General features: G+C 40.9%; 1 protein-coding gene across 7 annotated transcripts in view; it reads right to left on the reverse strand.

The window, feature by feature from the left end:
• ST18 (ST18 C2H2C-type zinc finger transcription factor) overlaps positions 1-17,436 on the reverse strand; it is a 258,776-nt gene that overhangs the window by 86,640 nt on the left and 154,700 nt on the right. The window lies entirely within an intron of this gene.

A 17,436-nucleotide genomic window follows, 5' to 3' on the forward strand; every position in this document is an offset into this window, starting at 1 on the left:
TGACCTCTGTGAACTTTTGCTTCTAGTTCCCTTCACCACTGAGGATGTGCTTTTGCAACATGGCAGAAAGAGACGGGAGGTAAGCTGACAGTAGCAGGTAAGTCAAGAAATCCTAGTCGGTCCCCGTAAAGACTGACCAAGCGACCATGATGTCATGAACCAATCGGTTCCAAACTCTGCTCTTCAAGAATGCACAACAATCATGCCTTTTTACAAATAATTCAATCCTCACACGAACCCAAGAATTTTATAGAAAGAACTATTCAACCGTTCAGTAAAACACAATACACCAAACTTTGGAATATGGTGTAACATAAAATATACATTTCCTGCGACTTATAGCCACAGGCAAATGATGTACCTCAGGTAAATAATGTGTGCACCACCAAATTTCTTTTAATTGCCTATAGATTGACTAAACAGTTTAGTTAACGTACAGCAACAGCTTAGCCATGCAATATATAAATAGTTCATTCATCTTTTCAGAAACATAATGTGATGGGTTATACAGATTTCTCCCAAAAAAAATTGGATATAATAAGATAAAATCAGGAAATTGAAGACAGCAAGAGGTGATCAGTTTGTGCATTTCAGGATGAGGGTACCGAAAGAATTCAGAAAGAATTTAAGTACAGAAAGAGATTCGTCGTTGTTTGCTGGGAAATCTAGCTTCATCAAAGCCAAACTGTTATTTTAAATTATTAATACTTCGGGGTGCCTGGGTGGCTCAGTTGGTTGAGCATCGGACTTCAGTTCAGGTCATGATCTTAACGGTTTGTGGGTTCAAGCCCTAAGTCGGGCTCTGTGCTGACAGCTCAGAGCCTGGAAACTGCTTCGGATTCTGTGTCTCCCTCTCACTCTGCCCCTCCCCCACTCACACTCTGTCTCTCTCTCTCAAAAATAAATAAACATGAAAACATTTTTTAAATTTATTAATACTTCAAAATACTTTTATAAGTACATAAAATAAAAAATATATGTGGTTTTATATTTTGCCAAATATCAGTATAAAACTAAAAATATTAAGAAAAATGGAATGTAGGGATCTTATTTTAATCCTAAAGAAATACAAAAATGAAATTCACATAGTTCGTTAATGTTTGTCTTATCAAAATAGTATATATTTTTTTCTTTTTTAACGTTTTTTTACCTTTGGGAGAGACAGAGACAGAGAGCTGTCAGCACAGAGCCGATGCGGGGCTTGAACTCATAAACCTCGAGATCATGACCTGAGCCGAAGTTGGTCGCTTAACCGACTGGAGCCACCCAGGCGCCCCTCAGAGTAGTTTTTCTGAGGAGAAGATATTTAAAATAAGCCCTACTTAAAAAAAACCAAACACTTTAAGATTATTGCATCATCTTAATTGATCTATAAGTATTTTATTATAGATCGTATCTGCTAAAAAAATTAAATGTGGTTGAGTAAGAATAGCATTGTGACAATTCAAGTTAATGCATTTGTAGAATTGAGTTCAAAGTGACTCTTTTTATTGTAACTAATGAGTCAACAATCTGAATTCTTTTATTTGAAACTTCTATTCCTAGCCAATAAAATAAAATAAAATAAAATAAAATAAAATAAAATAAGTTAAAATAATGAGAGCTGTGAAATTCCATGATAATGGGGATAAAAATACAGTATCTGTGTATCTTATGTTAGTATATAAGACCACATACATTCATTTCTTTGGCATATTCACAAATAACCTAGTTTTAGAGGAAAATAAAATGTACTCTCCTTTAATTTCCCTAGCATCATGTTTTATAAAATTTTATATAGCAATTTTGCTACTAGAAGAAATCTTGTTAGCAGAAAATGCTTTCAAAAATGGTTAAATTTAAACAGGAAGGCTTAGGTGCCACTGAAGTGGGGGGTTGGGCCGCGCCTTTGCTCCACTTCCGACCCCTCCCACTTGCCTAAGCTCGGCCAACAAGACACTGGGATGTCAGGGAGCCCTGCTTCCTGGGAAGAACCAGCCATGCTGGCTTGGATCTTCCCTGGGGGACATGGTTTTTAAGCCCCAAACTTCAAACTTGAAAGAAAAAGCAATCTTAAATACGAGTATCTTCATACTATTTTCAAATCACCCCCGTGAAGTCTGTAGAAAAGCTTCAATCATCTGGCCATTTAATCAATATCCCATTTTATTTTGTTTGGTGCATGTCTCGCGAGGACTGACACCCTGTACGTCTTCTCCCTGACTTTAAACCTTATTCATACTTTACTTATACATGTTTAGACGTTATGTATGTGTGTGTAGCATGGGGCCTGGGCTTCCTAGAGGTAATGAAGTGTCTGCTTTGATCATCTAGGCACCGGGCAAGTGCTCTCTGCAGCTAGAAGAGAAACAACCCTTCCATGCATGCTTCTAAGGAAAGAAAAAAACCAGTTAACTTTGTCATAAAACTTAGGGCTCAAAGTAAATTGCAGTTATTTAATAATCAGAACGAGAACTTCAGGTTTTAATGGAGGGTGCTGAATAGAACGTAGACCCTGCCAAAATTCCACTTCAGCTCTCATTTTTGAACAGAACGTCAGAAAGGAGAAAGTGACAGTGATTATAAAATACACATAGAAAACGTCTGCTTTAAAATTACTTTTGAACAGGAGCGCCTGGGTGGCTCAGTCGGTTAAGCGTCCGACTTTGGCTCAGGTCATGATCTCACCGTTTGTGAGTTCAAGCCCCACATCAGGCTCTGTGCTGCCCGCTCAGAGCCTGGAGCCTGCTTCGGATTCTGTGTCTCCCTCTCTCTCTGCCCCTCCCCGACTTGTGCTCTGTCTCTCTGTCTCTCAAAGATAAATAAATGTAAAAAAAAAAAATTTAAATTACTTTTGAACAAAAATGGGGTGCCTGGGTGGTTCAATTGGTTGAGTGTCTAATTCTTGGTTTCAGCTCAGGTCGTGATCCCCAGGTCATGGGATCGAGCCCTGCATCAGGCTCCATGCTGTGTAGCCTGCTTGAGATTCTCTCTCTCTCCTTCTGCCCCCTCCCTCACTTGAGCTTCCTCTCTCTCTCTCTCTCAAAAAAAATTACTTTTGAACAAAAATAACAAAGGTAATTAGTATTTAACACATGACTATGTAAAAAAATTCAAGATCATGTGAATTAGCCAGACAACTCAGAGGAGAAAAAAAAAGTTTATTTTGGACAACTTTATCAAAACTTATCTCTATTGTACACCATGCCCAAATCTATTGAATATCAAGTTCCTACATGTTTGTGATGCAGGCATAGCCTTATTAATGAAAATGATCTCATTTATTTACAAAGTAAAAACCATTAACTAGTGATGGGGTTTGAAGCTTCTTTGTTTCTGTGGGTCAATCACTCCCAGAAACACTCAAATCAGAGCCACATAAGTAATATCAAGTTAATTTAGTAGAGCTCTAAATGAAGATCAGGAAACACAAAGGTCTAATTAGTATTATAATGAATAAAGTATAGGTGTCCTTCTGTTCTCTAGTATGAACACTTTATTTTCTTTTTCCCAAGATGTGCATATATGAATTCTCTCTACGGAGTAGGTTTTGAATGGTTATTGAGAATAAAGCTTAATATATGTTTAAAAATTTGATGTCAGAATCAAATATTTTCACATACTATGGATAATTATAACCATATCTTGCATATTAAAAGCTAATATAGTGGCTGCTTTTCTTTGCAATGTAATGAACTCGCTATTCCTGGATGAAATTTATATGCGAATAGTTTTATCAGGTATTATTTATATTTGTACTATTTTGTAGTAAAAAGGGGAGTCATGTTATTTTTGTCATCTAGAACAGAGTTTATCAAAGCTGACCCTTTCACTAGTCGCTGATTTTTTTTCTGGCAACTCCCACTGTGGTTTCCATTATAGACATCTTTCGGTGTTCAAAAGAATGTTCCTCTCAAGTTCAAGTAGGGTAGATCTAGTGTGGACGTGTAGAAAAGAGATTTGCACGAGGACAGATACTATGAGAAGAAGGAGAGCTGAGAGAGAAGGAGAGAGAGAATGAGCTAGAAGAGATCACAGGGAAGTCAGGAAGGTTGGGAGGGGGAAGGAAGGAAACCAAGCATGGGGTGGGGGAGGGGAACAACTCAATCGGCAAAGATGAACAGAAATACAGGTACTGAGAGCAGTCTAGAGTGGGAAAGACTGGGAGACACAGCCACATCTCTAGGAGGCAAAGGTATACCCACTGAGAGAAAACGAAACAAACAGGCACAAATACAGATACAAAGACAGAACTTCATCAAATAATGTGAGTAACTACTAGGACAAATGACTTTTTAAGAGCACATGGCTGTTTCACGACTCCTATCATAAATGCCAATTTTATTTCCTGACATTTACCTGAATGCAGATATTCGGTCCATAAATCTAGGTTCCTTTCTTAGTCCTCTGAACTGACATACTAGAAACCTACAGATATGCACAAGGTCTCTGCTATGAGAAAGAACTGTCTGATACATCGAGTGTTCCCATTTATCCTTCCCAGCTTCACGAGGACATATTATGAGTCATTTCACAGAACTAGGCTGCTGTTCTGGAGTAACATTTAAAAGGAAGCACCAGGGTTAAAATAGCAAAGTGAGTACTGAGTTAGTAGCCATCACCTACTTTAATATATTGGTATAATTACGTGTATATAAACGTATGTGTGTGTGTCTGTGTGTGTATAAACGTGTGTGTGTATATGTGAAGGTATATGTAGGTACACACACAAATCTGCAAACTGTTTCAGCAGCCAAGCATCCTATTGGATCAGAAATAACTTACTCAGAAAGGCTGTCCCTGCTTTACAAACACGCAACCACCAATGAAGCTGTAAGTCCCACATCTCACTTCCTGTAACCCAGCCCCTTCTACATGTGCCTGTGCCTTCCTTGCTATCTACCACCAGAGCTTCTGAGGAGCCACTTCCCCAGACTGCCCCCATGCAGACAGGCCTGGTCACCACATGGTTCTCCTGCCTCCCAAGCCAGCAGGCTGGCTGACCCCCTGGGCCACTCATAAGATGCCCCCACAGTTCCATTCACCAGCGGGGGCAGGAGTGAGTGACCGTCTTGCCAGTGACTCCATTCGAATTTAATACTCCATCACGTAATCTTGTTTTTGTAATTCATAGCCTCATTCAGAGTATTACAAAACTGCTTCTCTGAGAACACCAAAGCAACTGGGAACCCAGTTCCGAGCCACAGCTCGCTCATCCAGACCAGTTGGACAGTAGTGCTTCAGGGGACGCGAGGGCTCAGGATACTCATTTCACCATTTGACCCACACATTGGTTGGCTGGGCTTCGGGGAGCCATCTTGTAAATCAGTACTTATAGGGATGTTTCCATGATTAACAGATATCATGAGGTTAAAAACCTATTTGCAGGCTTGGTCTACAGGTCTACAGTGTTGCTAAGAAATCATCCCTTGTTTTTAGATGTAGAAATAAACTGATTATCAAAGCTTAACTCATTAAGCACAAAAATCAGAAACAATAAAGACATTTGGCTCTTACAGTATAATCTTTCTTCGGATACATGCTTTTTTCATTGCTTTTAAAAGTATGGGGTGATCTTGTTCAGGATGGGCAAATACAAGTGAGTTTGAAGTAACAGGAAATTGGCCTCCATACAGGCTCAAGGGACAACCTCTGTTCTTTTCCATTCCTTTTCCTTTGACCCCCCAGCCACCCAAATCCACAGCAGGCCAAGAACCAGGCTGATGGAAGACTTTGCTACTCAGTCGAATTTAACTCATCTTTACAGAGTGCCCTCTCTCTGCCCACTGGAGTTGCCTGGGCAGACTCCCTCTCAACCTTCCAACCCGGGACAAACCCCACCAGGATGAGTTGCTCATTCCAGCGTGCTCCCTTACATAAATCTATTCTATAGGAACTATCACACTGTGTTTTCATGACCCGCAGGCTATTTCAAAAACTGTGAGCTCTTGTCTTATTCCATTGCTTTCTATAGCACTTGGAACACATTTAGGCAAAGTTTTTCATTAGCTCCTTATGCGAGTGTCAGGCACCTTTCTAGATTTGGGGATATTATCAATGAAATAAAAGATCACAATTCCTGCTTGCAGGAAACTTAACGATGCCTTGAAAAAACACAGATTAGAAACAAGGTAGTAAGTAATTGTACCACATGTGAAAAGGTGTTCTTTTTTCTTTTTTTTTTTGCCCACCCAAAATAAAACAGGGAAAGAGAATAGAGAAAGCTGAGAAATGAGGGCTTGGCATTTTAAAGGCCGAGGTCAGGGAAGGCCTTGCCGACGAGGAAGCATTTGAGTAAAGACCTGAAGTAAGAGAGGGACAGAGACTGGCAACAATGCAAGGAACAGCATTCTAGGCAAGGAGAACAGCACGTAAAAGCCTGAGGCATCAGCGAGTCTGATCCAGGGAACGGCATGTGTATACAAGAGACAATGGAGAGGTCAGACAGACCAGGTCAGAGTAATAATTTTTTTCTTTTCTTTCAGAAAAGGGAAAACCATTGGAAGGTTTTTAGAAGAGAGGTGACATGGTCTGAGTGTCCCCTTAACAAGATCATTCTGGCTGCCTTGTGGAGTAAACTGCAAGTTGCTAATGGCAGAGGGAAGAAAACTGGTGAGGAGGTTATTTTAGTAACTCAAGCGAACAGTGATGGTTTGGGAGCCTGGAAAGAGCAGTGGGGGTGGGGAGAAAGGGTCACACTGTGGGTTTATCTTGAAATGCAACACATAAGAATGTTCAGAGAGGTTGCATTTAGAGTGTGAAGGGAAAAGTCAAGGATGGCTCCAGGGCTCTTGTGCCTCCCAGGTACTGATACGGGGAGGGCTGCGGGTGTGTCCAATTTATAGAAGATCATGACTTCGGTCTGGGATTATTGAGTTTGAGATACACATTAGGGATCCATTTGGAGATGCTGACTACACAGTTGGAGTATGAAGTTTAGGGAGAAAGGGTTTATTTGTGTGTAAGTATATTAAAAGCCTGCATGAGATCACCAAAAGATCGACTGCAAAAAAGATCAAGGACACACCTGGGGAGACCCAGTGTTTAGAGTCTGGGATGTTGAGGACGAACTATCAATGAGAACTAAGAAGATACAAAGAACTAAGAGGAAATCAGCAAGTGTGCCGTGTCGGGAAGCCAAGTTTCTTTAAAAATGATCATGGCAGAGGAGCCTGGGTGGCTCAGTCGGTTGAGCCTCCCACTTCGGCTCAGGTCATGATCTCACGGCTTGTGGGTTCGAGCCCCACATCGGGCTCTGTGCAGACAGCTCAGAGCCTGGAGCCTGCTTCGGATTCTGTGTCTCCCTCCCTCTCTCTGCCCCTCCCCTGCTCATGCTCTGTGTCTCAAAACAAATAAAGTAAAACGTTAAAAAAAATGATCATGGCAGAATGAACCCGCAGGTCCTTACTTGAAGGAACCCAGAGCTTAGCGATCCTGTAGGAGAGACTGAAGGCTTTGTGTTAGCTTCCATCTATAAGGACACAGGGTCCTCAGAAGCTCTGGAGCCATGACCACAAACACTCTGAGGGCTCTGGAGTCTAAATTCTCTCTGTTCTCATTGGGTTGACCTAGCAGAACGGAGTCTCCTCTGGGACCCCCACACAGGAAAGGTGGTGGAGAGTGTGACCTCACAGACATATTGCAATCACTTCCTCACACAGGCCCACTCCCCTGACCCTGAGTTGGAAACAAGTCCCTAGAATGCATTTCTCACCCCACCTTTGAGAAACATCTCCAAAGTGCCTCCCCCACTGATGAGAATGTGCTCCTGTGCCTCAGGCTGAGAACCAGGGTGAGGGTCTTTTTAAAAACCCCAAGCTCAAGGCATTCTTCCTTATCTACACTGTTCTGTACCTGGCTGCCCCAGCCTTGGATTCCTTCTAAGTGATCACATGTTCAGGGGTGGCTTTACTTTCTGAACTTGTTGCAGAGGCCACTCCTGTCCAAGGACTCATTTGGCTGATCCTTCATACAAATACAGAAATGTGAATTTCTATTCCAGTCCTGGTTTCTCTTCCTGACTGCAAATGACCAAATGAGACCAAAGGAGAAGTAACAGAATTAAAGTCACCTCACTTTTCTGTCTGATACTTTGATAAAATATATTTGTAGAGGAAGACACTTATTGACGATAGAAATATGACTGAGAAATGAATTCGAAGCCAGCCAGAGGAGGCTGGTTTGTAGTTAAGGAGCCAGGGAGAGTTTTGCTAGCTAAACAGTCTTGACTTTAAAGGGACAGAATGAGGGAAAGAATCTAAGAATTTGGAACCAAAGAAGTTGTGGGCACTACATAAAAATAGTTAAAGAGTACTGACATTAAATAGAAATTCCTTTACAATGAGTTACTAACTACAATACTTATTCTAAATGCAAACATTGGTAGGCAATGCAAAATAAATTTTTTTCTAGTAACATCATGTACTAGGGATACACTAGTGAATAAAATAGATTCTTTGTCCTTAAAAAGTTGAGCAAATAAAAGTGTATTGAGGCAAAATTGTGTGTGACTAATTAAAATTTTTTAGTTTTTAGTTTTTGTTTTTGTTTTTAATTTTTCCTAATCAAACTGTAAACTTGAAGGCAGGGAATCTGCTTTCTTTTGAATGGGTGGACAGATGGACGAATGAATAATAAAATAGCTATGATTCAATGTAATCAGTTGCTTTAACACAGACAAGAAAAGAAGTACTTTGAGTACACAATGGAAAAATTATTAGTCAGTCTGGAAGGTGACGGGGACAGTTCCTGGAGAAGATGACATTAGTCATTTGCTTTAAAGGATGAGGATGAATCCCACGTGGGAGAAGATGAAGGAAAGAATTTTGCCAGGAATCGATTACAACAGAGTTGAGATGAAAAGAGCACTTTATAAAAAGAAGGATAAGCAGTAGCTTTAGGCCTTGGGGTTTCCTGTAGGAAACAACATCGTGGTGAGATTAGAAGACCAAAACGTGAGGATAAAGGTGATTAGAAAAACAAAACAAACAAACAAAAAAAACGCTTTCTCTTTCAAGAAGAGAAAATAAACAAGGAGAAAGATCATGCAAGGAAAACACCAACAGGTGAAAAGGTAGCCAAAGAGAGGTTCAAAGGCAAAGATGAACTCAGAGGATAAGTCCGAATAAAGCAAGAGTTTCAATGTAGCTATACTTTGGGATGGGGATGGAGGGAAGTTAGGTGAATTCAGAGGCCAGGACTCAAAATGCTTTACAGAAGTTTCCTGAGCCAACAAGGCAGCAAGACTTTGAACACCTCTCCAGAGTCACATGCTAACCACTGACAGAACTCCCAGAACCCAGGGCTGCTGTTAATCCACTGTTCTTTCTACCATGTGAACTGGTCACATCCTAAGTGGGGGTTTGCATTCGTGTTATGAGAAGTCACCCATGGTGAGGAAATACTGAAAATTCAAGCACACCGTGGTTTAGTTGCGGGAGCCGATCTGTCAACGCTGTGGGACAGACGTATTTCAGTTCACACTTTATGCAGGAAAAATACTGCAAGATGTCAGAAACATTATTTTTGCAAGCATACAATGCGATTGAGATGGGACTTCAAATGGGCATCGTTTACCTAAAACATAACAGGAAGACATGAAGTGTTCTGCCTGAAGATTAAAGTCAACGCCTCCCCTTCCAGAAGGATGGAGGTGAAACAAGCAATAGTGTTAAATAATTCCGCGTTGTGTTCGAGGTGCTTGAGAGCACATGAGGGCAACAAATGTCCATCGGCTGATGAATGGATAAAGAAGAGGTGCTACATATATACAATGGAATAGTACTCGGCGATCAAATAGAATAAAATCTTGCCATTTGCAACAACGTGGATGGAGGTAGAGTGTATTATGTCAGTCAGAGAAAGACAAATATCGTATGACTTCACTCACGTGGAATTTGGGATACAAAACAGATGAACATAAGAGAAGGGAAGCAAAAATAATATAGAAACAGAGGGATACAAACCATAAGAGACTCTTAAATTCAGAGAACAAACCGAGGGTTGCTGGAGGGGCGTTGGGTTTGGGGGGAGGGGAGGGCTGAATGGACAAGGGGCACTAAGGAGGGCATTTGTTGGGATGAGCACTGAGTGTTATATGTAAGTGATGAATCGCTAAATTCTATTCCTGAAATCATTATTACACTACATGTTAACTAACTTGAATGTAAATTTAAAAGTAAATACATAAAAAGAGCACATTAGGGCGAGAAGATGGCGACCAAAGGGAACAAAGTGCCTAGGCAAGTTAGAAGGAAGCTCAGCCTATTAGTTACCAAGGTGTCAAAATGGCAAGGCAGTCATGTGACATACGGAAGCTGACGGAGATTTTGGATTTTGCTTGAGACATAATCATTAAATACTCTGAGAACACACTCTGGATGACTATGAAGTCATCTACGGAGGCATATAAAACGCTGTTTACAAAGCACCCTTACATATTTTCTCTTTCTAATGATCTGTGGAAAATATTTAAGGAAGATTTGGTTGATTTCAAACACTTGCAAGAGGTCAAAACAAAGACTCACAGGAGACCAGGGCTCGTACTTTTTGCGACACTGCCGTTAAAAGCGTTCAGTATTCTGCGACTTTTCGACCAATACAAATGCAAACAATGGGTTAATCCCAGACCTAGGTCTGGGGGTTCTATCCGTGGCTGGTGTGTGACCTTGGAGAAGTGTTCAAGGTCAAGTCTTGCTGCTTCTTGGCTAAGGAGCCTTCTGTATCAACCCATGAATCCACGAACTAGGAAAATCCCAAAGAAGCCCAAACATTTGACTTCCCTGCTGATCCACACTGTTGAAAATTACCAACAGAGAGAAGAGCGATTCCAAGTAAGCAGCAAAGTCTAAGCTAGTGCTTCTCAAAGTTAAGTATGCATGTTACCAGGTTAGAGATCTGATAAGATGCATCCGGGCCGGGCCTGAGAGTGCATTTGCAGCAAGCTCCCAGGGGATCCCGGCCAAGCAGATACTCTGATCAGCCAGGCTACAGGGTCACATTCGATCCCCAAGTTGGAAGTGATCTCTCCTGCTCCACGCCTGTCGCACTTTGCTCACGTCACCCACGGTGACAGTAGCATATGACTCCCCGGGGTTGTGATGCGACACCATTAGTGTTCTCTCTCCCGCAACACCCGGCACTCCACTGATGCGGAGGGAGCCCCAAATGAACAGCTAGCAGAGGAAACGTTCACTCCTCAGTCAAGAGTGGCAAACACTGCTGTGTAAAAAGATTTATGTTACACCAAAAGAAAAGCTCAATGGCTGGAAAAAATTATCTCTGCGGGTGAGCTCCACAAATCTGAAAGCCACAGTGAGGTAAATCTTCACGTGCGGCCCAGAGTGGCAGTGTTTTGTCACAGTTTTAGAAAATGTCAGATTTCTAGAGATGTTAGTGCCTCAGACTCTTTTAAGCTATTGGTTGACACGGACCAGTGATATCACTTCCAGCATCAGGAGCAGATGTGACCCTGTAGCCTGGCTGCTCCAATATGATTCTTGCGATAATATTTGAATGTAAAACTAAAAGGTAAAGAAAGCACATTTTCTTGTTCTTATTTTTTTCTGAGAGACTTCACTCTCAGGATTTACTTACAAGGCTCCATAGCATTTTTCTGAAATGCAGAAATTCTAGTTTAAAATAGAATATATACAATTAAGTTACATTGCCCCTTCCCATGTAATCACAATTTTATATATAGGATATACTATTGATATAAAAATAGAGAAACGATGGGGCGCCTGGGTGGCGCAGTCGGTTAAGCGTCCGACTTCAGCCAGGTCACGATCTCGCGGTCCGTGAGTTCGAGCCCCGCGTCAGGCTCTGGGCTGATGGCTCGGAGCCTGGAGCCTGTTTCTGATTCTGTGTCTCCCTCTCTCTCTGCCCCTCCCCCGTTCATGCTCTGTCTCTCTCTGTCCCAAAAATAAATAAAAAATGTTGAAAAAAAAAAAAAAAATAGAGAAACGATGTGTGCCAACTGGAGCACATACAGCCATTTAGTCTCTAAGTTCAACGTGCTTTGAAGGGACAGGACCCCGTCCTTGGCCTATTTCTAAATGCCTGTCGTCAGTCTCAGGTGAATGTTAAGTGACACACGCCTCCCGTACCGTAAAATCAGTCCCCGAGGGGCACCTGGGTGGCTCAGTCTGTTGAGCGTCTGACTTCAGATCAGGTCATGATCTTGCAGTTCCTGAGTTCGAGCCCCACATCGGGCTCGCTGCTGTCAGCCTGACACTGCAGAGCCCGTTCTGGATCCTCTGTTCCCCTCTCTCTACCCCTGCCCCGCTTGCACTCTCACAAAAATAAGTAAATACTAAAAAAAAAAATAAAAATCAACCTGCGAAGTACAAAGCCCATGGTAGATCACCCGGAGGTAGCATTTTGAAAGGAAAAACAAATAGAGGAGACAGATTTGTATCATCTCCTGACACTTTAACGTAGACTTAAAATCGCACGATCAATTCATGGAAAAAATCGAGAAAGGAAGGACACTGGCCTCTTTATCTCTGGCACCGTGGTGAATAAAGAAAATGTGCCGGGGTCAGTTGGCAGATAGATTTCAACCTGATTTATTAATTTATTGATAAAGTTCAAGTAATTAGTTCCTCCAAATGTGGATGACGACATGGAAGGCTGGTGTGTTAACATAGGTTCATCAGTTGTAACAAATGAGCCGCTCTGGTGGGGGTGTCGATACTGGTGGAGGCTGTGTGTGTCGGGGCACCGGGTCTACAGGAAGTCCCTGTACCTTCCCCCTTCTGCTCAGTTATTCTGTGAAGCTAAAACTACTCCAAAAAGTAAAAAAAAAAAAGGGGGGGGAGGGGTTCTATGAGGGCTTGCAGTAATGGAAAATAATGCACTGACTGCAGTGGGTTTGGGAACGTGTGGGATGTGCCCTGCACCACAAACAGAATCTAAGTTCTACTTCCAGTTCAGTCACTTGTTACTCAAACCCCTTGTATAAATAAATCCCTTAACTTCCCCTACTCGGCTCATAAGTTAAATGTGGCTCATGTCATTTGTCCTGACTATCCCCCAGGCTGCTTGTATGGATCCAATTAGACACTGCGTGTTATTTCAACAACTCACTCAATAGGCACCTATTGAAGGCCCACTCAATAGCAGGTTCAGTGCTAAATGCTATTAAAGGCTATGTAAGTACATAAATATATGATAGAATTATGGTGAATGGGATTTTCTTGTTAAATAACAAACTCTTTTAAAAATTTCATTCTTATTGAAAGACTCCCTAATCTATTTTAAGACACTCTCTTACCCTAGCAGGCACAAACGATCTCTCTGGAGTGATTAACTGATCTTATGCTTTCATGTCATACGTCCAACAAGAGCCTATCCATTACCCAGAGGTGAGGACGAGGAAGGCGGAGAGCAGGCAAATGAACGGGGTCGCATCAGGCTCCCCCAGATGGACACTTCTCTTCGATATCCAATCCTTACCATCATCTGCCTTGGTTATCACTCTCACCTGCCCCCCAGAATAGCCCATAAGAAAATGAGTTTTCTTTAAGATGTCAGGCTCCTGGATTCTAATTTATAGGCTTGGCAACAACATTTAGAAAGACACGAATGTAGGAGATATGCTGTTAAATACCCAAAGCATGAACTGAGCCCTGCATTTGGAAATCATAGCAATGAAAGGAAAGATGAGGCTTTCTTCCTTCTTTCCTCCAACCTTGTGATTACAGCTACGTATTTCCTTTAACCTGGATGATCGATTTATGGGACACTTAATTTTAGAAATCAGCTTATGTCCATTTTATTTCCTTTAGTTGTCATCTCCAGAAATCTGTGCAATAAGTAGTTGCAATAAAATCATATTTATTAAAAGAAACTTTATCCCCCTTCCAAGTTGGAAAAGCTATTGAGTAAAACATTTAACTGATATAAAGACTATCATGAATGAAATAAGATAGAAGGAAAGAGAGAAAGCCATCTAAAGCTGTAGGTTGCAATTTTTTTCACATGCTGATTAAATGTTATGATTAAATCTACAGCCTACTGATTACAGAGCCTAGAAAATATTTAACATTTTAAGGGTGCCTGGGTGGCTTAGTCGGGGTTAAGCATCTGACTCTTGACTTAGGCTCAGGTCATGACCCCACGTTTGTGGGGTCGAGCCCCACAGTCAACAGGGAGCCTGCTTGGGATTCTCTCTCTTCCTCTCTCTCTGCCCCTCCCCCCACTCATGCTCTCTTGTGCTCTCTCTCAAAGTAAATAAATAAACTTTAAAAAAAATACCTTTTTAAAATTTACAAGAAAATGCCAAATAACGTGGTTTTAAATGAAGAAACAAATTATACAAAAGAAAAAAATGTAAAAAGACAACTAAATTGAAATTTTCATTAAAAGACTGAAGCCAACAAATCAGTAAGCGGTAATAAGGCCACGAAAGGACAGTGGGATCTGAATCTAATACACTTAAGAGTCTTGAATTCATTTGTGTCTCTAAGTAGTCACATAGGAAAGCCATTTCAGAGGCTAGAATATATTTTCCTAATTAGAGGAAAGGGCTGGACCGGTGTAAAACACTTTGCCAATGCATGAGACAATTACCAATGTTCGTAGATGCAATAGCATTCGGGTCAGATTAAGGATACTAGTAATAAAAGAAAAGCAGAGATAATACAGTGGTCATGATTTAGAAAGACACGACAGCACCTTCTCGACACCACCTGTAACCTGTATTGTGCTGGAGGAAAGACTGGAAATGCTAATAAGGAATGTGATTAAAGGTGGGCCTGTGGTTATAAATTGCTTTTTTAATGGTGATGATCGTAGCTGACATAGAGTATAATAAGAAGATGAGAATGTCACTATCAATTTTTATTAGTGTCATGAACAATATACAGTATATTTAAATTAGCTTCATTTGTATTAGTATTTTTGTAAGTAGTAGCTCTAGAAGCAATAACATGTCCAATGCGTTCTAAAGAGAACTAAATAAAGTTGCCACTGTTCCCTAGAAAACAGCCGTAACTTTTACACTGGGGAAAATGTGTCCCATTTCCTAAGATACTCAGAATTCAGGTGCACAAAAACCCTGGATTCTGGAACAGATCTGCAGAATAAGTTGGAGGAGTAGTTGTAGCAAATGGATAAAGCTGTGCAAAAACTTAAAAGACACTAAAAACATAACCTTCCATATAAATCAGAACATTTTCCCAAGATTTATATAGAATTAATACTTCCGGTCGATACTTTGGTCAACTTAAAGCCATTTAAGAAACAATTTGGAACACATGCCTAAGCATGAATATTCTGTTGAAAATTCGTAATTATAAAACAAACAATCATCAGTTACTAATTTTTATAAACTGGATCTTATTAAAGAAAAAATAGGCGACTTAGTTTTGTTTATGAATCTTCCCAGCAATTATCACCAGCTTTCTGAGTTGGTCTAATGAGAAATTAGGTAAAATTGAATATCTGACAAAAAAATCACTTGTAGAGAATTAGGAAAACAGGAAATATTATTACTTTTAATCAAACCACCTTCTTTGTTTGAATTTCAGAAAACTAAGCTGTTGAAAAGCAAACCATACGGTTAAAATACAGAATTAAAAAAATCCAGCTGCTGGGAATATGAACAACAAACCATGTGTTTTTGATTTACATTCTAGATGGTTACTATTAATTGTGCATGGGAGAAAGCATGGCCTGACAATTGAGAAGCCAGCCTGAGTTGAAAGACTGGATTACTTACTCGCTGCATAATCTTGACCTATTTACGAAAACTCTTTTCGCTTTCTTCATCTAAAAATTGGAAATATCGTAGTTTCTACCTTAAATGGTTATTGTGAGGATTAAGCGAAATAGTAACGTAACCAAGAAAGCTCAAGAGTGTCTGGCACACAAGAGCTCAATATATATTAGTTTTGCTTCACAATAATAATAATGATTATCTTAAGTAGGCTTCACGCCCAGTGTGGAGCTCAGTGTGGGGCTTGGATTCACAGTCCGGAGATCAAGACCTGAGCTGACATCAAGAATCAGATGCTGAACCGTCTGAGCCACCCTGGCACTCGCATTTTATTATAATTATTAAAGCTAACAACGTGGTTAAATAGTAATCTCCACTGCCCTAGAAAGGTGATATTAAACATTTTCCCCCACAAAGTTGCTGCTCTCTGCTGATTCCTTCCTTTTTCTCTATGAATTATAGATTTCTCCTTAAGCCAAAGCACACACTTATTTGTTCCTTCAAAATTCTTTTCTCTTTCAAGTTATTTTTCAAGACTTCTGACTCAAAAGGCTCTCTTCCCTCCCAGATTGGTTTCATTCCCTGGAAGGACGGACCGGAGACACAGTTATTTCGACAAGGGGAAAGACCGCGAGTTCACAGGTGCCCCGTCCCGGCAGTGGGCCACTAGGAAACCACTGGAATGGCAAATGTCTCATGTGCTGTGAGCCCTTGATCATTTTAAACTTCCTTTGATCGTTCTATAGGGAACATGAAGTCTCCAAACAGATAGGAATTTTACATGAGAGCAGGCTTACGAAGCGAGAATTTAAGCGAGCCAGACAATTCATTCATTTAATCCTGTCCTAGTGTGAGCGTGCTATCCGTTCTGCTCAAGTAATTTCAAATATAAACTTCTCGTTGACGATTCCCCACTAACTTGCACAGAGAAGAGATCAGCATGGATGTCTAACAGTGCTGATAGACACGTGTTCCACGAAGCAAGTGGACTGAAACCGCGACACAATGAATCCTAGGAAACGTGGAACTGAGAGAGCCTTTGCTTCAGGAAATGACAGAACACAGTTGCCTGGAAAAATAACCACGTAAAGAACGGTTTTCAAACGTTTTCCTGAGGAATGCACATAGACCATCGTTGTTTTCAGAAAGGTGGGTTAGATCGTAGGTTGGAGACTTTCTGGGTTTGCAATAGCAAATCTAGATGAGGGACAAAGGACTCATCTTGCTCCTGACACCATTTCTCTAAAAAAAATATCATCAGTACAAAATATGTATCGTCAGCACATGTTCCTTTTTAAAATGTATTTTTTCATACACTACACCTTGACAGAGACGCTACAAAACAAAAATTCGAACTGGAGTTTATTTTGCAAAACCTATTGCAGTGGACTTTTCGTAACATTGCCTGGGGGGCATTCTCGGTATCTGAGGTGGAAATGTATGGACGCACCCACAAACCTATTATCTTCCAATGTCTACATGTAAAAACTTAGGATAGAATTATCTATTTAAAACAGAAACTGGAGAACTTAGCACCTGGGCCACCTGTTGCTCAGGTTCACAGACGACAGCTCTTTCTTCACTGGCCACCAGGGCACACACAAGCCACGGGTGAGGTATGGGCACAGAAAAAGCAAATACTCCACAGAGAAAAGCGGGGAAACTACATCACAGCAAAATGTGGTTGTGTTTTCTTATCCAAATATTAGCCCTAATTGTTTTGAATCAATTACTGG

The sequence above is a fragment of the Panthera onca genome, chromosome F2 (assembly GCF_046562875.1).
Source record: "Panthera onca isolate mPanOnc1 chromosome F2, mPanOnc1 haplotype 2, whole genome shotgun sequence".
NCBI classification, from domain to species: Eukaryota; Metazoa; Chordata; class Mammalia; order Carnivora; family Felidae; genus Panthera; species Panthera onca.